This window comes from Protopterus annectens, chromosome 8.part1, assembly GCF_019279795.1.
Source record: "Protopterus annectens isolate FY-2018-M chromosome 8.part1, PAN1.0, whole genome shotgun sequence".
Classification (NCBI taxonomy): domain Eukaryota; kingdom Metazoa; phylum Chordata; order Ceratodontiformes; family Protopteridae; genus Protopterus; species Protopterus annectens.
In genome coordinates, this window is record NC_056742.1 from 248,122,654 (window position 1) to 248,145,996 (window position 23,343).

Sequence of the window (23,343 nt, forward strand, 5' to 3'; positions counted from 1 at the left end):
TACTGTTAAAACTGGAGTCGATATATCTTTTATAACTACTTAAACAGGAAAAAAAGTCTTTCTAAACTAGTATACCCACATAAGTTGTACATAGTCAAAATAAAAACAAGAAAAATGGATTAAAAATAACTATTTACGAGAAGGATTCACAATTCCTCTATTATGTTAACCCACCCTTATCTCCACCTCATTCAGTTGTAATGCTTCATGCAGTGGCTTTCCCTTTCCTTACAGCTTTTTTATTTTTTCCCTTTCTCCTTCCATCTCCAGTGTCTTACTTCCCTCTTTTTTCCCTTTCTCGACCATCTTCCAGGTCATCATATTGTTATTTCATCACATCTATCCATCTCACCCATACTGTCCTCTTAAATCCTTTCTTCTTACATTCCTGCTGATATATTGTTTCTATTATATTCCTAAACTTTCGCCGTTAGGCACTTCTTGATTCTTCCATTTTTTAGTGACTACCTTCTTACCCACCTTTTCAACAATCCTATTAGTTCTTTAACTTTATCTTGGAGTGATCTGTCAAAAAGTACAGTTTTGTACCTACCATAAATGTAGATGTTCGAAGATCCACATTGCTGCAGTCCTTACACTTGGGTAGTCCGCTGTCCTCGGTCGGCCCGAATATCAAAGTATTAGGCTGACGTCGGTCAAGGCGCTTAAGACTGACATCAGGACGTCAGGGTACAAATGCGCATGACCGACGTCATATCCTCAGTCTTTTCTTGCCCCAGATGTCAGAAGACCCTAAACAGAAAGGTCAAACCCAAAAGACAGCAAAAAACAACCAACCACCCTGGTGCTAACCATATGTACAATATATACAATATTCACAATATGTACAACCCAAACCACACAACCGCCTCTAACTACAGAGGGGAAGGAGGGAGGGTAAATTGGACTGCAGCAATGTGGATCTTCGAACATCTACATTTATGGTAGGTACAAAACTGTACTATGTTCTTCATCTCACATTGCTGCAGTCCTTACACTTGGGTAGAATCCCAAAGCAGAGATAAGGGAGGATGGCAAAACTATAAAGCAGTAGGAGCTGCCAAAATGCCCTGTAAAATTGGAGTGGCAAAACCAGCCCTCAATTTAGAGTAAAGGGGAAGGTGGGAATGCTTAGAGAAAGTATGCACTGAACTCCAATTAGCTGCCTCTAAAATATCCTTAGTTGCCACCCCCCTCATAAAAGCTGTAGAAGTGGCAGTAGCCCTAGTGGAATGGGGCCTAATCCCAGCTGGAATCTCCTTACCATGATGGGAATAACAGAAGGCAATACAAAACCCAATCCACTTAGAAATAGTTTGTTTTGACACAGGCTTGCCCTGAGAACCCAAAGCAAATGAAACAAATAACTGCTGAGACTGTCTGAACCCTTTAGTTCTGCTCAAATAATATCGCAACTGCCTGTGAATATCCAAAGTGTGCAAAATCTTTTCCCCTTTATTTTGGGGGTTTGCATAAAACGTAGGCAAATGAATAGTTTGGTTTAAAGCCACACTAGAAACCACTTTAGGCATAAAGGAAGGATTAGTACGCAAAGACACCCTATCCTTATGGAAAATTAAGAAAGGCTCAACTGCCATAAGGGCCTGTAACTCAGAAACCCTTCTCGCAGAGGTAATGGCCAACAAAAAAGCAGTCTTCCATGATAAATATTTCAACTCAGCAGTAGCTGCAGGCTCAAAAGGTTGTAGAGTGAGTTTCTCCAACACAAAATTGAGATCCCAAGCAGGAGTAGGAGCTCTACGTGGGGGTCTTATATTCTTTGCCCTCTAAGGAATTGCTTAAACAAAGGATGAGAAAACAATGGTGGGTCACAGTCATAGTGAGCAGAAATTGCTGCAGCATGAACCTTAATAGAAGAGAAGGACAAACCTTTGTCCAGTAACTCAGTAAGATACTGAAGAGCCACACTTAAATTAGGCTTAGAAACATCAAATTCCTTTGCTGTACTCCAAAATAAAAATCTCTTCCATTTATCTGCGTACACTTTCCTTGTACTAGGCCTTCTGGCCTCCAAAATAACATTCAAAACTTGCTGTGGAAGCTGAGACCCTCCAGGGTTTAAAACAGAATATGCCAGGCTGTTAGGTGAAGAGAGTGAAGTTTTACACTGAGTAAATGACTGTTCTCCTGAGACAGCAGGTGTGGAATCGAAGGCAAAGGCCATGGAGGCTCCTGTACCAGACTTCTCAGTAATGGGTACCAGTGCTGTCGAGGCCAATCTGGAGCTATTAAAATCATCTTTGGCTTGTCCTGTCTGACCTTCAGGAGTACCTTTGGGAGGAGAGGCAGAGGTGGAAAGGCATACACATGAAGATTGCTCCAATTGAATGAGAGAGCATCCACTTTCCAAGCTGTGGGATAAAACCTTTTTGTGCAAAACTTTGGCAGCTGGTAGTTTAGTGGAGAAGCGAACAGATCTATGTCTGGAGTTCCCCATAACACTGTCAATTTCTGAAATACACGAGGATCCAATTTCCACTCGTGGGGATCCATAATTTGTCTGCTCAACACATCTGCTAAGGAGTTCTGTGCTCCCGGCAGAAACCTTGCCTGAAGATTTAGCTGTAAACTGAGAGCAGTCTCCCACAAAATCATTGCTTGTCTGCATAGAGGATAAGAATGCGTTCCCCCTTGCTTGTTGATGTACCACATGACAGTTGTGTTGTCTGTTAGAACCAACACCTGCCCAGGAAGAAGTAAATCCTTGAAAGCTATCAATGCAAATTGGACTGCTAACATCTCCTTCAAGTTGATATGTAGATGTTGAAGTCTGGCAGGCCACGTGTCTTGTATCCACTTTCCATTTAGATGAGCTCCCCAAGCTTTGTCTGAGGCATCTGTCGTTAGAATCTGACTCGCCTCTGGCCGGGTCACAGAGAGTCCCTTGTTTAGGTGACATTCCTGAGCCCACCACAAAAATTCCTTTTGAATGCAAGGTATTATCTGAATGACAGTGTCCATATCTTGGCAGTGCTGTGTCCATACATTTTGAGATACCATTGCAGCTTCCTCATATGCAGTTTGGCATTGGGAAGCACCAGAATACAAGATGCCATGAACCCCAAGGCTTGAAGGACTGTCCTTGCAGTCAGCCTGGACTGATGAGACAATTGATGGAAGTAAAGAGAAAGATTCTTTTGTTTGTCCGGGGTCAAAAAGGCCATCTGGGATGCTGTATTCAGTCTCACACCCAGAAAGCACATGTCCTGAGAGGGTACTAGACTGACTTTATTTCGTTCACAGAATACCCCAGGCATCTTAGCACTGCTATCACATATTGTAAATGATGAAGAAGTTCATCCTTTCCTTGGGCCAGAATCAGGCAATCGTCCAAATAAGGATAGATCTGTATTCCTCTTAGCCTGAAAAAAGCTATCACTGGAGCCAGAACCTTCGTGAACACTCTGGGCAGTAGATAAGCCAAAGGGCAATGCAGAGAACTGATAATAAGAAGTCCCAGCTCGAAAACGCAGATACTTCCTGCAACTTAGCCTGATAGGAACATGAAGGTAAGCCTCCTTGAGATCCAGAGTCACCATCCAGTGATCTTTGCCCAGCAGAGGTAAAAGCTGTTGTAACGTCAACATTTTGAACTTGGGAATGTCCAGATAAGTGTTGAGGATAGATAAATCCAAAATTGGTCTCCACGTGTTCCCCTTCTTTGGTACTAGGAACAGGCGAGAATAAAATCCTAGGCCCACTTCTGGCAGAGGGACCGGTTGTATGGCCCCTATTTGGAGCAGCAGAGAAATTTGTTTGTGAGCCTCTATTCTTTGCTGAGGAGGAACGTCCGGCATGCCTTTGAAAGGAGGCAAGGTATGGAAATAAAACCTGTAGCCTTGGTGTATGATATCTAATACCCATCTGTCTTGGGTAATCAAACTCCAATTTTCCTTGAAGAGTGCCAACCTTCCTCCCAAAGGTGCTGCCAGGCAAGAAGGATCTGGCAGCTGAAAAGGTAGGTCATTGGGCCTGTTTACGAAAGGACTGGCCCCTGCCCTCACCCGAAGATTGTGCAGGAGAATTCCCTGTTCTAGGTCTGAAGGAGCTCTGAGCTCTGCCCCTACCACGTCTAGATCTACCCCTAGACTGTGAATCATAAGAAGGGTACGTCCACCCCTTAGCAGGCCAATTCCTACTAAACTTCGGAGGCTAAACTTGCAAAAAATCTTTAACAGTCTGCATAGACTTAGCCTTGTCCTCCATTTTCTTCAAGACTGACTCCACAGGTGAACCAAACAACACATCAGACTGTAAAGGAGCATCCAAAATCCTTGTCTTAACATGTTCAGATAAATTCTGATCCCTCAGCCAGGTGTGCCTGCGAAGAACTGACCCAGTGGCAGCCACCCTAGACGAGGCCTGTACAGCATCAAAACCACATTGTAAAGAATGCTTACCCACCTGGTCAGAAACATGTACTAAATCTTGTAATTCCTTACACTCAATGCCTTCCGCCAGAGCATCTACCTTAGACTTCAATTGAGAAAGAAGATAGTTTTGATATTTCAACATGTGAAACTGGCAATTCAAAGCCCTCATAGCCAAGGTGGAAGAAGTATAGACTTTCTTTCCCCATCTATCCAAAGCTCTGGCCTCTTTATCTGGAGGAACCGGATTTTTTACAACAGAGGCCTTGACACCCTTAGGTCCCTGACTAACAGTTTCTGGGTCCGCCCTAGGACTCTTATAAAGATATTTATGAGCCTCAGGCACCCTGTAATACCTATCCGGTTTAACAGGAGCAGGAGGCAAAGAATCAGGATTAAGTGAAGCCTCCGCAAACACATCTTCCACAACATCCAGAACAGGTGGTATAGCCAAAGGCCTATGCTGGGGTAAAAGCAAAAATTCCCCAAGCCTTTTCCTGGAATCAGAGAAGTCCTGACCTTCCCACTTAAAATGTTCCCTCATGGAATGAAGAGTCTCTGAAAAAGAAAAATCCTCTGGAGGAGAAGCAGAAGGAGTCGAATCATCTACATCAGAATCAGAATAAGGAGAGTACTCCTGCAAGTCTTCAGCCGAAGACTCTGAAACATCTGAAGCCTGCTCAAAACTCCCCAACTCTGGTTCCACCCTAGGCCTCTTATCTGGAGGGGGCAAAGAACCTCTAATCAAAGCAATTAAATCTTCTGCCATTTTAAGCATGTGCTTCTTGGGCACAGATCCTGAAGAACTAGGAGTGACACCAACAGAAGCTAAACCTGGCCTGCCTCTGGGAGAAGCCTTAGAAACAGAAGGAGAGGGCCTAACCACCCTAGGAAGGGAGGGGAGTACAGTAACCTGAGAAGCCCCTTCAGCCTGACCTGCCTCCTGAGAGGCCACATCCTGCAATAACAAAGTCTCCCCCTGGGACTCCAGAGAAGCCTCCGGCGGAACCACCGGTTCCACTGACGCCTCTAAAGAACCGGCGTCCGGTACGGACGACTCTTCTTGCCTGGGTTTAGCTGCTTTGTCTTTGTGCTTCTTCGAAGAAGCGGGCGTCGGAGCATCCGACGGCATCTTATAATTGCACCGCTTCCCAAAGACCAACCTGGCACAATCTAACCTTCGCTTAATAGTGCGCTTATTGAACCTAGCACAAAAGCGACACCCAACAACGTCGTGCTCAGGCCCCAAACAAGGAATACACAAAGTATGATAATCTCTATGCGGTATCCGTTTCCCACAAGAAATACAGTTATTCACTTTTTCTGACATCCGGTAAACCACTGAGGCAAGAAAAAACTAAAATATTCCCCAACGGGGTACTTAGCCAACTTTGACTCGGTCTGAAACTCCGAATTCGAAAAATTTCAGAACGCCGAACGGCACTTGCAATGCTGCTTCTGCATTGGACCATGCGGCAAAAAAGACTGAGGATATGACGTCGGTCATGCGCATTTGTACCCTGACGTCCTGATGTCAGTCTTAAGCGCCTTGACCGACGTCAGCCTAATACTTTGATATTCGGGCCGACCGAGGACAGCGGACTACCCAAGTGTAAGGACTGCAGCAATGTGAGATGAAGAACATCAATAAGAATTTTTTTTATTAAATTATTCACATTTACTGGCTGATCTATGGTGTTGTTTCAAAATTTTTTTTTTTTATTTAAAACGTCCCCCAAGTAGGGAATTAGCTGTCTTCTGGGACACTGCACATCCTTTATTAATGTTTCTAGCTTAGGGCAATCCCTGAATATAAGTACTCATGTCCTCTCTTTATTGGAGCATCTCCAACATTGCCAATACCCCACCCCAGAAATATCTTAGCCAATCTAATCAGCATGTAAAAGTAGTTGTAAATACACTTCTAAACAAATATCCTAAACCTTTGAGCATTTGCCACACATCTAGGGAGGTTTAACATTTGAACCCAGTCTACCTCCTTTACTGGTTCCTGTATGTTTTGGTGTATGTTTTGGTTCCACTTCAATCTTGTCTCTTGAATACATTTCCTTCCTACTTTTATTAAACCCTTCATTGTCCTAACCTCCATTCTTCTATCTTCAATTATCTGTACTATCTCCAGACTTTGCACCTCATTTTTGAGTTTCCTTTTTATAGCCTTCAAATGACCTAAAACACCATGATAAATCCACTGCAGGCTGCCAGCCAACTGAAATTCCTTTTGGATTTCTACCCGTCTTTTATGTCCATCTCACGTTTGTAAGTGCTCCCAATACATCACTTTCTTGTGGTTCTTCCTCCAGCTCCATGTTATGGTTTATTTCTTATCCTCACCTCCTTACCTACGATTCTTAACAACTTTTCCTTCCATACCTTCAATGTTGCTACATTTTGGTTTGTTTATGACCTCATTTGCAACTTGTAAGGGTATATGGATAAGTAAATATACATAAGACACCAAGGTGGGAACTCTTAGCAATTTAAATGACCAAGGACAATTGCAGATGTATATAGATTCTTTGTACACCTGGACAAATATTAACAGAATATAATTTAACTCAAAAAATGTAAGGTTCTTAATTTTGGGGCTGGTAATAATATCTATCCATATGCTATCAATCATGGTAGGACCCTTGTTTCAGGCTTTGTTAAGCATTTAAGTTATATAATTTATGATAATCTTACCTTTGAAGCTCATTTAATGAGCACAGTAAGATACTTTTATGTTACTGCTTAGGACATTGTACTCACTATCAGTAATAGAGATGACAACATATTGGTTCCACTGTTACAGATTTTGATTAAACTGTATACAGAATGTTGTGGACAATTTTGTCTGTACAATAATGACATCTTTAAAATTGTTTAAAAGAATTAAAAAAAACATACATTAGACAAATAATTAAAGCAAGATTCCTTCTGTACAGAGTAAGACAGAAGAGTACAAAATGGGTTTCTGGCAGGTATAGGCTTATCAGAGGTGACATCAGACCTTTTGCCTGTAATGATTATGGAGATACATACCTATTTTCAGGCTTGATTTACCTTTTTCATAATGTACCTATTTTTAAAGGTGAATCACCTCTCTGTCGCACATAATTTTGAAGCTGTTTTGTACATAGGAAATCACCTACATGACCAACAGAAAGATCGAGAACCCAAATTTTGTATCTACCTTTTCAGAATCAAATAAATGACTGTGTGAGGTAAATTTTTGCAATATCAGTCATCAAAGTTAACAGATTTTATACTGCATTTGATTACTTGCTTATATATTTGCATCTATTTTGCTATTGTTTTTTAAACTTGTGTTTCTGAGTAGTATGCCATTGTCCTGCTGGAAGTTGGTACAACAATTATGTGCTATTCATTATATAAAGTTTGTGCTAATTAGGTGTCCAGATTTTTGGCTGTATGTACCTATTCTTCAAGAGTCTTTGTAACAATTTTCAGTCTGTGCAGATTGAGCAGTTTGTATTATATTTCTGTTTTAACTGTCTAAAAAATTTAGAGGTTAGATGCAATGTTGTGAATGAGTTTTGTGTTTATGTATATATACATAAGTTCATGTAAATTGGTCAGTGACTGGTTGACAGAACAGCTTGTCAAAATTGGTTTACACCACTATTATAAAGGGGATGGGAAATATGCCCATTTCCTGGTATTGCGTGATCTTGGAAATGGAATATTTAAGTAGTGAGATGTATGGGGAAACAACCCCACTTAGAGGGTGCAGGGCAAAAGCCCCTTGCAAAAACATTTTTTTTTACAGTTTTTTACTTTTTGTTTGTAGTGCCAGCAATGTGTATTTTTTTTTAATTAAATTTGTGTTAATAAAGACATTCTTGGTTCCCACTCTAATGGACCTATTGTGCAACTGCAAAGCCAATAGCAACAGAACAACTAGGGACTTAAACCTTGCTTGCAACATAGGTCATGTTGGAAGGACAGGTATGTGTCTCATAGAATTCACCTTCTCTGGAACAGACCTTCCATCGATGTGAAGCAGAGCTCTTGCCATACTCCATTCAAGCATAACCTGGACTAGTGGATGGGAAATCGGAATTTCACCCCTGGTCTAGTGCTTTTCGTCTGATGCAAAGAGGCATCCTGTAATTTATAGCCTAGGTTACATACACCCTTAAATAACCTCTAAGGCAAAAAAAAATGGTGGGATACATTTGAGATGCATGGCTAGGCTTTTAAAGGTCCCAGTGGTTGTTAGCCTAATACAGACCAATGACTTCTTATACACTGAATCACTGTACAGCATTTCTATATCATTAAACTGTACATATTCAAGTACTTCCTCTGCTAATGGCTGTTTATTCTTTTGAAAATGCACAATTCAAGATGTAACTAACCCACATGCTAAATATTTTTGTAAAATCAGTATAAGTAATTAACTGTTTTTTTTTTTTGAGACTGGTGGGTTAAAATAAATCAGTTACATACCTTACTGAAATAATGACAATAATTGTGTAAATAAGACAGCTTCCAACTGTGAGTATGAAAAAAAGACAAGTACCGGTAGCTACACAGCCTGAAGAGTCCGTGCCTTCTGCCTGTAACCCCACTGACACAAAGTTCAGTGCACTGTGTGTATAGTTTGCACTGATAAACAACTCTATATTATAAACTTGGGTGCTTTGTACTTCCTGGGAATACAGTGAACCAGTAGCTGCATAGCAACTGATTATATGAAAAGATAAATATGAAAGTCTTGTGGGGATATACATTTAAGAAACAATTCCATACAAGCTTTATGAAAAGCATATTTTTTCTAATCATGATCAGTTTCAGTATGATTTGTTTCTAAACAGCCTAAAACAATGACAAAATGAATGAAGTGAAGCCGAGTGATTTATTCAGCAGTGCAGACTGACCAACAAGGGGTCTCAGTGATTTATACACCAGACATCTTTTTCATTCAAATATGTGTGTGTGAATGAGAGGGAGGATAGAAGAATGGTGAGGATGCAAGGAGTAGAGGTGGCGAAGGTGGATGAGTTTAAATACTTGGGGTCAATAGCTCAGAGTAATGGTGAGTGTGGAAGAGAGGTGAAGAAGAGAGTACAGGCAGGATGGAGTGGGTGGAGAACAGTGTCAGGAGTGATTTGTGACAGACGAGTACCAGTAAGAGTGAAAGGGAAGGTCTACAATAGGGTAGTGAGACTAGCTATATGGGTTGGAGACAGTGGCACTGACAAAAAGGCAGGAGTTAGAGCTGGATGTGGCAGAATTAAAGATATTAAGATTTGCACTGGGTGTGACGAGGGTGGACAGGATTAGGAATAAGTATATTAGAGGGTCAGCCCAGGTTGGAAGGTTTGGAGACAAAGCCAGAGAGGCAAGATTATGTTAGTTTGGATATGTGCTGAGGAGGGATGCTGAGTATACTGGGAAAAAGATCCTAAGGATGAAGCTACCAGGTAACAGGAAAAGAGGAAGGCCTAAGATAAGGTTCATGGATGTGGTGAGAGAGGACATGCAGGTGGTTGGTGTGACAGAGCAAGATGCAGAGAACAGGAAGAAATGGAAACAGGTGATCCACTGTGGCGACCCCTAACGGGAACAGCTGAAAGAAGATGATGATGACATCTTTTCATTCAAAGTAAAATTAAAGTTATGCACTTACTATAAATGTAGAACTCCACAATCCATGACTGTCCACTTCAAACAGAAGGACTGATCACTGCAGACAGCACTGATTTGCTATCTTTATGTTTTCCTCAAAGCTCAAACTCCTCCTATCAGTCACAAAATACACCTCACTTCTCTTCTTTCTCAAACTGAGTTTGCTAGCTGACTGCCTTCAGGTATTAGGAAAAGAATCAAACTCTTATCTGTCTAGAACTGACAATATGCCTTCCTTCCACTAAAGGGATGGTCGATTAGGCCAATATGGAAGGGACAAAATAAAACAGGAGTGGAAGAAGGAAGGGTATGTTGAAGTGTACAGATGTGGATCACAAAGAATTATTGTTATGGTAACTAGGTAACGTTTGTGTTTGGTATGATTAAATCAGTCCACTTCAAACAGGACAATTTCCCCAGTTGTGCATCTTTTTTTTTTTTTTTTTAGGTCCCCAGTGAATCTCATCTACATTGGCCCAGTCCCCAATGTCCCACGTCCACAATGGGTCTACCAGCATCCACTTACCCCCATGACTTGCTCTGGTGTTGCTGGGGTCAGTTGTGGATCTTAAGGGCATGCTGGGGTCTCAGCTGTTTGTGCTTCCATCTGTTTCTTTTTTTTTTATATGTCCTACCGACTTTTCACTTTCCTGCCCTCCACACTTGCTGGTTTGTCTGACAGCAACTGCCCTTTTTGAACTATGTCTCCTTTTATGGAACAACATCAGTGATCACCTATCCTATCCCCCATGATGGGCACACCCACCCCTCCATGCCACTCTATCAGACACCCAACCTGCTCATCCAGTTATACAGCTCAGGTGCCATCATTTAAAAATCATGGAAGATGGTGGCCACCATAAGAAGACCTAGATAACGACATCACATGAAGCATATAGTGTCTTGCAAAAGTGTACAATGAAGCCAGTGCTGCAGTAGCACAAATGTCATCTACTGACCAGCTTCTGAGAAAGGCTCAAGAGGTAGCCATAGATCTGGTTAAATGGGCTTTGGGTTTACCTGGAACTGTCTTATTACTACACAAGTAAAAATAAACAGTACAATCTGACAGCCATCTAGACTAAGGTTACTTTAGAAATCTTCTGGCTTAGTCTATACAAAACAAAGGAAATGCGATGCTGATCAGTGTCTGTGTGATTTTTAGTCATACGCAAATAGAATCTCTTTTTTGCAAACTTCTACAAAGTGCAACTTATACTTCATTTTCTTTGAAAACAAATGAGGGAAGAAAACTGGTAGACTAATTAGTTGAGGTTAAAATCCAAAGATACTTTAGGCATGAAAGCAAGGTTCATTCATAAGGTTACATTATCTTTACAACATGTAAGATACAGAGGTCAGAAAGATAGTTTCTAATTCCGAAATAAGTCAAGCTGATGCTACTGCTACTACAAACAAGGTCTTCCAAGATACATATTTTAACTATACTGCCACTGGTTAAATGCTTGAACTTATCAACTCTTCTACAATAAAGCTGAGGTCCACTAGATGAACCTAGTCCTTCAAAGATTTTATAATTTTTTTGAGATGGTAGAGTGAGTTAATGCCTTGGTGAAAATCAGAAACAACTACTAAATGTACCATTACAGATAAAAAATTATCACCCTTATCAATGATGAACATCAGGAATATTTTTTTTAAGTATCTACTTCCTGTTTCGCAGCCGAGAGAAAAAAAAGCTTATCCAAATAATATTGTTTACCTTCTAGTAGAAGATTTTTGGTCTGCTGTTAGGATCTGAGTCACCCTAGGAGGTTGAACAGGCCCCTGGCCATCAAAGGAAATGGGACAACAATGCAGTTAATCTGAACCACTGCAGAATATGATGAGACTTGCCAGACAGATAAGATAGGAGACCTGGGTGGGGCTCTAGAAGAAAGTACAGAGCTACTTTTTGAAACTGCTTCACTGTAGCAAGAGATGACAATGAGGGTTCCAGGTTGGGAGCATGCTGCAATAACTGACAGATGTTAACCCCATTACATGCTGTACTTAGTACAGATACACAATAAGGAGAATGTTTTCCATTTTAAAAGATAAAATTTTCTACTGCTGGGTTTTGCGGCATCCTGTATAATGTGTATTTTTCCTGAAAACTAGTTCTAACAAAGTATAAGGCTGACAGTATACAAGCTGTCAACCTATAGCTCTTCATGCTTCACTGCCCCAAACACCCTTCTTACTACAGCAGAAGGGTAGAGATTTTTAGGAGGTGTAGAGGTTCATCTTTCCGCTGCTGGATCAACCTAGGTAATAATGGTTGTTCTGACCACAGAAAGCCCTGTGGTCTGTCCAGCTACTGCATGTCTCCGGTGAAGTTCATGCAAAAGACAGCATTACACTGTATTACTCTTCTGATGAGTTTGACTACAGTACTGTCGTGCAATCCTGAGATCTGCATGTGATGGCATGTCTTATAATGTGCACCACATATATGTACTGGAAAACATTAAAGAGAAAAGTTATAAAGTAATGACACACACTGCAGTTCCTGACTTCACAACCCTTACAACAGAATATACTAAAAAGTACTGCCATGATTATGCTATCCACTGTATCATTTCACAAGACAATTATAACTGACACGTACAATTTTATATATATATATATATATATATATATATATATATATATATATATATATACCTAAACATATATCTGTACGAGTTCATGTCATTTGCCGGGGATGTGTTGAGTCAGCGATCTCGTCTTGGTGATGTGGTCGTTGGTAATGTGGGTTCTCAGGGAACTGATCTGAACCCTGCTCTATATATGAATATATATATGAACTCATACAAATATATGTAGACGAGATCACCGACTCAACACATCCCCAACAAAGGTAAGTGTATGTACTACAGAATGGAATCTATTCCCGTTTCCGTAATACAGTTAAAAAATAAACAGAAATGTGTATAGCGGGGGGGAAAGCCCCCCTGCATCCCCTCACACACCTCCCTACTTAAATATACCAACTCTGAGATCACACCACATTGGGGAAATGGGAATACATCCCATTCCGCACTACTCACCATTGTCGGGGATGTGTTTAGTCGGCAATCTCGTCTCAGTGATGGGGTCGTCTGTAACGTGGGTTTTCGTGGAACTGACACAAACCCATTTGTATATATACACAACACTGCACACACATGCAAACATTCAGACATATAAAGACATGTATATTCATCCATATCACACCCACAAACACACATATGTAAAACCTGTGTGCAAGCACAACACATATGTATACATATATATGTGAACACATGTGTACATGTAAATGCAATACGCACCTATGTACATTCAAACTGATATATGCCCCATGCCTTCACACATATATGTTTAGACACACACACATAAGCAGATACACATATGTAAATATACATACAAATATGTGGATATAACCTCACACACACACACACACACACACACACACACACACACACACACACATATATACACATCTGTACACATATGTGCATATATATAAATATTTACACACATGCACATATACATATACAGATGCAAACACATGCTAATATGTATATAAACTAATACATACACACAAACGGGCACACACACACACACACATATATATATATATATATATATATATATATATATATATATATATATATATATATATATATATATAGGTCCCCTTTAAAACATCTAAAACCCATAACATCTAATTTCATAACACTGAGACCAGAATATCTAAAACCTAAAACGTCTAAAACTCATAACATCAAATTTCATAACATCGAACAGTAAAAATCACAGAGAAATAACATCCCCTACACATAAATTACACCAAACTACCAAACATACTTTTTACTATGTTTCTGCAGGGGGACTTGATACAGTGGTGTTACGAAATTAACTTTTTCCCACTGTAGTGTGATCTTGGAGATGGTATATTTAATTTACGGGAAGGTGTGGGGGGGCAGAGTTTGGTGTCGTTATATGTGGAGGGGATGTTATTTTCCTGTGATTTATAGTGTTCAGTGTTATGAAATTCAATGTTATGAGTTTTAGATGTTCTGGTCTCAATGTTATGAAATGAGATATTAGGGGTTTTAGATGTTTCAAAGTAGACCCATATATATATATATATATATATATATATATATATATATATATATATATTTACATTTGTTAATCGGGAGTGTCCGACGTGATGTAGGTCCATTTTCAGCTGAGGCCCGGGGAGAAAAGTTCCACAGTTAAAATAAACAGACAGTAGTTACATTGGATTACATAGCGATTAACAATTTACATAGCAATTACTTACAACATATTTACAGATGAAGAACATAGTACATCAGTAGACAACTAGAATCTTCATCTGTGATATATATATATATATATATATATATATATATGTATATAATTTTGTATTATAAGCAAGTCTATATAGCTATTATGTGAATGTATATATTGTTATGGCCAACAAACAACTTTTAAGCATTTTAGAACTTGTATCACGGCACCAAGGTTGCTAGAAGATAACTCAACTATTTGTGACTTAACACATATTATTACTCTTATTTTAACAATGGGAAGAAAACTGAACATCAAACTATATGTGCCATGATTTAGTTGACTTTCAAACACACATTTTACTTACTTTCAGTAATTAATGAAACCCATTTTCTTACCTCCCAGGCAGCACAACACCAGAAAAACTAATAAGTACATTTTATATTTGCAGACAGAACTAGACTATGGCATCTAATACATAGAATATTACAACAACCTGAATTGTACTACTGTACCTCTATGAAAGTCTAATTTTCAGAAGCTAGATAACGATTGTGCTAGTAAAATACATGCATATTCAGTGTGTATACGAATATGTGCAGATATTAATAGATTTTTTTTTTAAATATACTTAGAATGTAGTGGATAGTAATAATAAAACAGTACCACAGAACTGGTATTTCACTTTATATTTTCACACTGTGGGTGTACTTTTCTAATTTGTGATGAAAATTTCTTGTCTCAGGTATAAGTGTCTGCTGATATTTGGGTTTAAGGAATTGTGGGATAGGGTTAGAAATGGAAACATTGCTGTAATATTTCCATGAAAGTTTGAAGTTAGGAACAGTTTACAATGCAGATGGCTTTTGATTACAGAATCTACCTCTGGAACACAGATTAACATACTGTATGGTGCATAACTGAAGCAAAAAATAATTAAACTTCCTTTCAGCTACTAGAGAACAGCCATAAAGTAGGAACAATATCCACAAGAGTAATCTGGATATCTGTAGGAAAGAAAAAAAGATGTTAGACATAGTCTAAAAAAGGAGGAAGCACCCACCCTTGACATAGCCGCAACTAACAAGAGAGAAGGAGTTCCACAAAATAAAGACTAGTGGATCCAGAACTGCAAGAACCAAACAAAATGTCTGAAATCCAAGAGAAGCTAGATAAAAGTATACAGTGAAGTGATGATGATGATGAGCGACTCTTTAAGGGAATATAACAAAAGACATGAGAAGTTGTTTTGTTCTGCATGTTTTGTTCATTTGAAAAGTTGTACTTTTACCTGTTGAATTACTTGACATATTTCTTCTCTTACCAATGTAAAGCTGATTTGTCATTCTACTCATTTCTCATATCATCGAATATTTGGAGTGTTCTAGTAATTTTTTGTTGTATTATGTTCATCATTTATATTAGAATCTGTTTACTACATCTTATGTGTATTATATTTGCTGTACTGTCTTAGTATAACTAATTACTGGAGCTTTTCTCCCCAGGCCTCCACTGAAAATGGGCCTGGTCCAGTCGGAATTGCCCAGGTAACAAATGTAAAATAAAATAAATAAATAAATAAAGTTAGAAAATGCCTTGTCAACCCATTTGGATGATATCAAAAGATTAAGAGAGTAGGGAGTGAACACACAGTGTGATTAGCAGAGAAGGCGGTCATGCAGGAAAAAATGATGGAAAAAATGAAGGAAAATGGAGACGTAATTATGCAAAAATTTGAGGTTCACTGATGTGCTTGAAGGAGTAGAAGTAAAGACTGCAAGAGGTACGTGGCAGTGGAACTAAGTAAGTGGATGGGCATATCCTGGGCAAAATGTTACTGGATAGAGTGCACAGAGTCTGTGTGCTGGCAGGATTAGCTGCCTATTTGCCAAGACCAATAAATAGTAATATAAGCGCATACCTATACGTTAAAGGAGCAACTGCTGAGTGAACTCTGGAAAAAGGGAATATTTTGCTGGTGAGTTGAAAGAAGAGTATATGCTGATCAGGATTATTCATGGAATCTAGTCAGAAAAGGAACAAGTATGGGCTACTCTTCACAGAGTATAGGGCTTTAAAGCTGACTTATCCTGCTGTGTTAAAAGTCTTTTTCCTGAAAGAAATAAAATGATTCCTCGAACCAGAAGCAGTGTTGGCTGTGACTGATAAGTACCAGCAGTTTTTTTCCCCAACATAATGGCTAAAAGAACTTGTGTGAGAGAGGGATAGCAGAAGGGAATTGACAAATGAAAGTTGAGAGGAAGATACAGACAGTCAAACATTTCCCATTCTTTCACAAAAAAGAAGCAAGTAAATCAAAGAGAGATGGAAAGGAATTCCAAGAGAATGAGTGACACCTGACAATACAGCATAATGAAAGGGCAGGCCGTTTATCTGATGATGAGCTGCAGGAAGAGGAAGCGGAACAATAACATAAACAATCTTGATGTTTATAAAGAAAATAATGCTTATTATGATCTGTAAAGATGTCTGGGAGTCTTGTTATTCTGTATACATATATATATATATATATATATATATATATATATATATATAGATAGATAGGTCTACTTTTTTTAATCGAAATATCATTATTTCGAACAAGAAGAGTATGAACTTACTTTCACGAAAGTGCACTTCAACGAAAGTGCACTTTCGCAAATTCCAGTTCAGCTGACCAGCAATAAAAATAAAACAGAGCACTACAGTGGGGATAAGGGAATATACCTGTTTCCTCACTGTTGTGGGATCTTGGAGTTAGTATATATAATGCAGCAGGGGGGTGGGGGGGTGCAGGGTGGCCTGCCCCCTGCAAAATGGAGTTTAAAGTTTTGTTTTCTATTTTTATTACCGGTTCGCTGAACCAGAATTCGCAAAAGTGCACTTTTGTGAAATTAAGGTCTTACTTTTCTTGTTCGAAATAATGCTATTTTGATCAAAAAAAGTAGACCTATTGCAGATATCACTCACACAGACACATACATATATCACACACAGACACACATACTTATCAGTGATACTAAATGAAACATTTCTCCCAGTGATCCCTGAACAAGCAGTTTTACTGACACCAAGAGTGACATTTCCCCAAATGACTCTAGCAGTGGTTTGTCCATGTACGAACAAGCACTTCACTGACACTAAATGCAACATTTTCCAAAACAATCCCTTCAGTAGTTTATCCATGTATGCCCAAAAGCACTTGCTGCACTTCAATGTATCAAAAGGAAACAATTCCCCCAGCAATCCCTTCAGTACTTTGTTTGTCATCACAAGCATTTCACTAACACTAAATGAAACATTTCCTCAGTGACCCCTTCATTAGTTTGCCCTTGTCTGTATAAGCACTTCAGTAATAGCAAAATGCAACATTTCCCACAATAGTCCCTTCGATAGCTTGTGCATGTATGCCCAAGCACTTCACTGCGACTAAATGAAACATTTCCCTCAGTAACCCCTTCATTAGTTTGTCCCTGTCTGCACAGCACTTCACTGACACCAAGATGATTATTTTTCCTGTTGACCCCTTCTGTAGTTTGTCCATGCCTTTACAAGCACCTCACTGACACCAAATGAAACATTTCTCCTAGTGATCCCTGCACAAGCACTTTTACTGACACTAAGTGTAAGATTTCCCCCAACAACCATAGCAGTAGTTTGTCCATGTATGCCTAAGCACTTTACTGATGTCAAATGCAGCATTTCACCAAACGATCCCTTCAGTAATATGTCCATGTTTCCATAAGTATTTCATTGACAAAAGATGAAACATTTCCCCAGTGACCCCAGCAGTAGTTTGTCCGTGTTTGCCCAATCACTTCATTCACATGGAATGAAACATTTCTCCCAACAGTCCCTTTGGTATTTTGGCCATGCATGCCCAAGGACTTCCACTGTCACCAAGTAAAACATTTCCACTAATGACCTCTTCATTAGCTTGTCTATGTATGTCCATGCACTTCACTGACACCAAATGAAAGATTTTCTCTATTACCACTACTGTAGTTTATCCATGTATATACCAGCACTGCAGTGACATCAAACAAAACATTTCTGCCAGTGTCCCTACACAAGCACTTCACTGTCACGAAAATGAAACATTTCCCCATATAATCCATTCAGTAATTTGTCAATGTCTGCACAAGTACTTCAGTGACAACAAATGAAACATCTCCACCAATGATTACCACAGTAGTTTGTCCATGTATATCCAAGCACTTCTCTGACATCAAATGAATCATTTCCCCAAGATGCTTTCAGTAGTATGTCCATGTTTGCACAATCACTTGACTGACCCCAAATGAAAGATTTCCCCAATGACCTCTACTGTACTTTGCTCACATATGCACAAGCATTTCATTGACATCAATTGAAACTATACTAATATACAAAGTAGCAGACAAGAAGAGAAACACCATATTCACTGTTAGTAGACAGAATTGTATTACACACTACTTTACATAACTTGTTCTACTGCAGATTGCATTGCATGATATTTCTTGTGAATTATAGTAGTTATAGAAGTATCATTTCATAACTAAAACTTAAGTATTAATAAGGACACACTGAAATTCATCTTGCTTCGTATTTCTGACACATGATGAAAATAACTGAATTTACCACAAGCTTAAAATGATGGTTAACACCTGTTCCTGTTTTACTACAAAGAGTCCTTATTTAGGTAACTGCATCCTGGAGGGGGACTCATAAAATAGCCAACGGCTTGATAATTTACAACAAATGTATTTTCAAAGTTTCCTAAAATTGTTGTATAAAACAATCTGCATCTGAAATATTAAATGTAAAAACAGAAACAACTCAAACTCTGCAAGAATGAGCTTTTATTTGGAAAAAATATGAAATAGTGTGATCTGCACTGGTTGCATATATGCTTTGTCTTGACAACTCTCTTGTTTCCATTAAAAAAATGACCCAGTGTGTATATTAGAAAAGGTGGCTACTTTAGGGGTAAACGCAATTATACATTCACTGCATCTTATTCCTAGCCCATGCCAAAACAATACATTACCAAACAACATACCTCTTAACTGTCCAGATTTTCACAGACTGTGCAAATTTTTTACTCCCATTGTTGGTCTATTCCTCACAAAATGTGTGGCTTTCTGTCTGATCACTGAGGATTGAAGTAACTAAATAATGACATATATTTGAGTTTCATCTTCATATCATTCAGGAAATGCATGCTTATACAAATTCTGTTATTTTAGCAACTTTCTAAATTTATAAAATAAATATTTAAAATCTGTCCCTATTTTGGGGGCTTTGTCCACCCATTATTTTAGGCTCTGTTCAGATTTCTTGTACTAAGAGGTTGAGGTATGCCAAACAAGCAACAGTTACTTCCCAGTAGATAGAAGCAAGTGGCAATCTGAAAATGCATTAAGTACTCTGCCACAAGTGTTATCATACAAATACATTCTTCTACCAATATTGCTTTGGTAAAGGAATATGCTGCAACATGTAAAATTATGGCAAAATAGTATCAATAGATGTCATGAACCTTAATAATTATAGATACATTTGCACTTGTAATAGAAATGCATTACATTAAAAAAGGCATGTATAATGCAAAAACAGGAGAACATTTTATTAAAACAAATAGTGCAAAGATGACATTGTACATTTCATTACACATGTCAGAGTGAAATATGAAAGGATTTGAAAGTGTCCAGTGATTGTTTTAATAAAAGTAACAACAACAACAACATTTCCCTGCCTTTTCATTATGCATGTGTCATGTATTGTAGTCTTCTTGTATTTCCCTGCTGATAGACCTATTAGTTGTTAGGTCAAATGCCATTAAAAAAAAAAAAAAATAGGCGGAACCATTAGCTTGCTCTTAGTAATGCTCCAGAGTAATTTTAATAAGTCAAAATATACTTGCGATTCCTTGTTGCCGTTTTACCGGCAGGCGTTGTTATGGAAACGGTAAACAAGAAGAAAAATGCAACCTGCTGTGTGCAAAGCCGATTGCTGCACTGAAATGGCACCATATGAACATTTAAAGATATTTTAACTTACAAATTCACCAATAATTGTAATAAAATACACAGAAACCCCGTGTAATGCAGGAGAAGCACAGTTAAAAGATACAGTGAGCACTTTATTATTGCAGCTTATTGTAGACGCTTCTGTCACACTGTTTCCGTATATTCTGAAATTGAATGGGTTTTCTTCATTATATCATTGACTTTGCCCAGTCCTTCTAATTTTTTTTTTTTAGTTTTAATAGTAAATCACTTTCATTTTTATACTTCAAATTATTCTGAAAATGCATATAGATGCAAAACTAGTTATCTGCTAGCTTTGTAAAGCAGATTGCAGTAATGTAAAAAAAAAAAAGTGCCCGATTTTGAATCTTAATTTTCTCTGTCTGCAACTCTTGAGCTGATAAGTTGAGAGGTAAATGTGCGGTATGCAAACAAATAAATTAGAACTATTAATGTGTTCATAACTATGCTTCAGACCCTCCCAAGTCCTTGCTGCTCCAGTTTCATCGGCAAGCAATTTTACTGCAATACGGTTTTGGGAGCAGTAAACTAGTCTTACTTTGTGCATTGCCGGCACAGCTACTGGCTGATTTGTAGTGATACAAATTAAATGTTTACAGCCTTTTAGCTATACATCTGCCCATAATAACCTACATTAAATAATATAAAAAAGTGGACCCAGTTACTGGAACAAACAGTGAGAACTTTTAGTTTTTGGAGTCTGTAAATGAGTATTTTTTATGCAGAAACTGACAGGGTAGAAACTAGTAAACTCGTGATTGTAAAGGTATCTGAGAGGAACGGAAAGTCAAAGATGAGTGCACACTGGGACCTAAAACAAAATTGGAACTGTAGAATCACAGGATATTGAAAGTAAAATGATACTGTGGGTGTGAATTTAAATGACATCATTAAAATGGGCGTTACTCTGGTCAGATTAAATGCGACCCGAATTTTAAACACTGGGATTGTCCCTTTAAGGTTGTCTGGATAGCTCAAGAAAGACATGCACATGATTACTGTAATGAGAAAACAATAGGTTCATAGGTAGGTACTAGGCTATTGGCCCTAGGGCCTACATAAGTCTAGCCAAAAAGGTATCTTGGCTTTTCCCACACAAGAAAATTATTTTCCTGTGTCCCTGTCAAGCAGAGCCACAGTGGTGATCCCCGGGGTGAATTTCCTATTTCCTATCCACTCATCAAGATTTTTCTTGAAGAGTGCAAATGAGGAGCTTTGTTTGATATAGATAGGTAGTTTGTTCCAGAGTATGGGAAGTCTCTGGGACAGGAATCTATCCCTCCAGCATGCTCTGTTTATTGTGGTGACAAGGTTTGGGTCCCAAGAGCGTGTAGCTCAGAGGGATTGTGATTTCTTTAACTGGAACATGTCCAACAGCTCTGGGTTTGACATAGCTTTGTATGTTAGGAAGAGATTGCCTCTGAGTAGGCGATATGCGACGGAGTAAAGCTGGAGTTTTTTGAGACTGTCTGCATAGGGCATCTGAGGCCGGTAATCCTCTTTGTGAGGCATTTCTGCGGCCTTTCCAGTTGTTGTAGAGGTCTTGTGAGGTACATGCCAAAAGGGGCGTTGTACTCTATAATGGGTCTGAGTGACGAGTAGAGGGGAACAATGACCTCTTTTTCCTGGATGAGAAACCTTTTGCGATGAGGTGTGCCACTTAGGATTTCCTGACTACTGTGGCAATGTGATTATCAAAGGAGAGACTACTGTCTTGACTTGGGGATACCACAAGTGAATACTCTTTTCGAAGAGAGCGTAACTCTCATCTAATAGACTTTTGAATTACCATTAATTATCCAGTTCTATCAGGTAACATACGAGTTTACAATGACAGTAGTGCACTTCTGAAACAGTTATGTGGGCTGCATACATAGTTTCACCAAAAGACCTGCATTATCAGATATGCAGCATATCTGAAATTTAATAGACATTCAAGAATGCCTACAATTTCAAGTCTGTCAGTAACACATGTAGAGGCTGTTTTTTTTTTCAATCACATGAATATAACCATAGATTATGTTTTACATACATACATAGAAAAATAGCTACTATAACTTGTCAAAATAGAGAGTTATCGATGGCATGAGATTTTGGTTGCAGCACTTGATTTTTACTGCCTTAGTAAAAGTACCCCCTGTAATTACCTACTATAATATACTAGGAATGGTACTGGAAAGTATATGGGGAAATGTATAGACTGCATTTGCTTCAACTTTCAAATGCTAATCAGTGTAAACTGTACTTCAGCAAAACATTCAGGAAAGATGTGAAAATTGAAAACCTTTTACCACAATGAATGATGGAAAAAGGTGACAAAATAAATCCAGTGGGATAGAATCACTATAGTTATGATGTGATTTCCAAAGGACAACATACAGCATCAGCTAATGAGAAAATACTTCTAGAACACTGATTAGATTCAGTTCCAAAGCTGCATGACATTTTTATAGAAAAGATGCAAAGTATTTTATTCTTTTAAAATATTTGGACATATTTCTTTGCAAGGTACAACTGTCCAATGCAATGGTGTGCTGTAAAATGAGGGAAAATCTGAATTATAAAAAGCACACCTCAAACCCGCAGCCACAGGGAGCCTCCTATTATCTCCCCACATACGAGGAGCCCCCATATGAAGCAGCCGTGGGTTTCAACATCACTTCCACTCCTTGCTTGGCACCTTGTTCATTCGGCAGCGCCATTGTGCGATTCCGCCCTTTTTTTTCCCCTGAAAGAACTTGTTTCCTTGATGGCTGCAGCCAATCAGGTCCCTTGCTTTACTTATCAGCTGCTCTCAATCAGGTCCGCTTCAGTGAAGCAAGGGACCTGATTGGCTGCAGCAGTCAAGAAGCATGTTCTAGCTTCCTGACTGGGTTTACCGTAATATGTGGTCTGTTGGGTTATTTCTTTTGATTGTCAACGTTAGGCACACATCTGAACTGCTCAGATTTTTAAGAATATCCATATTTTTGCTTTAT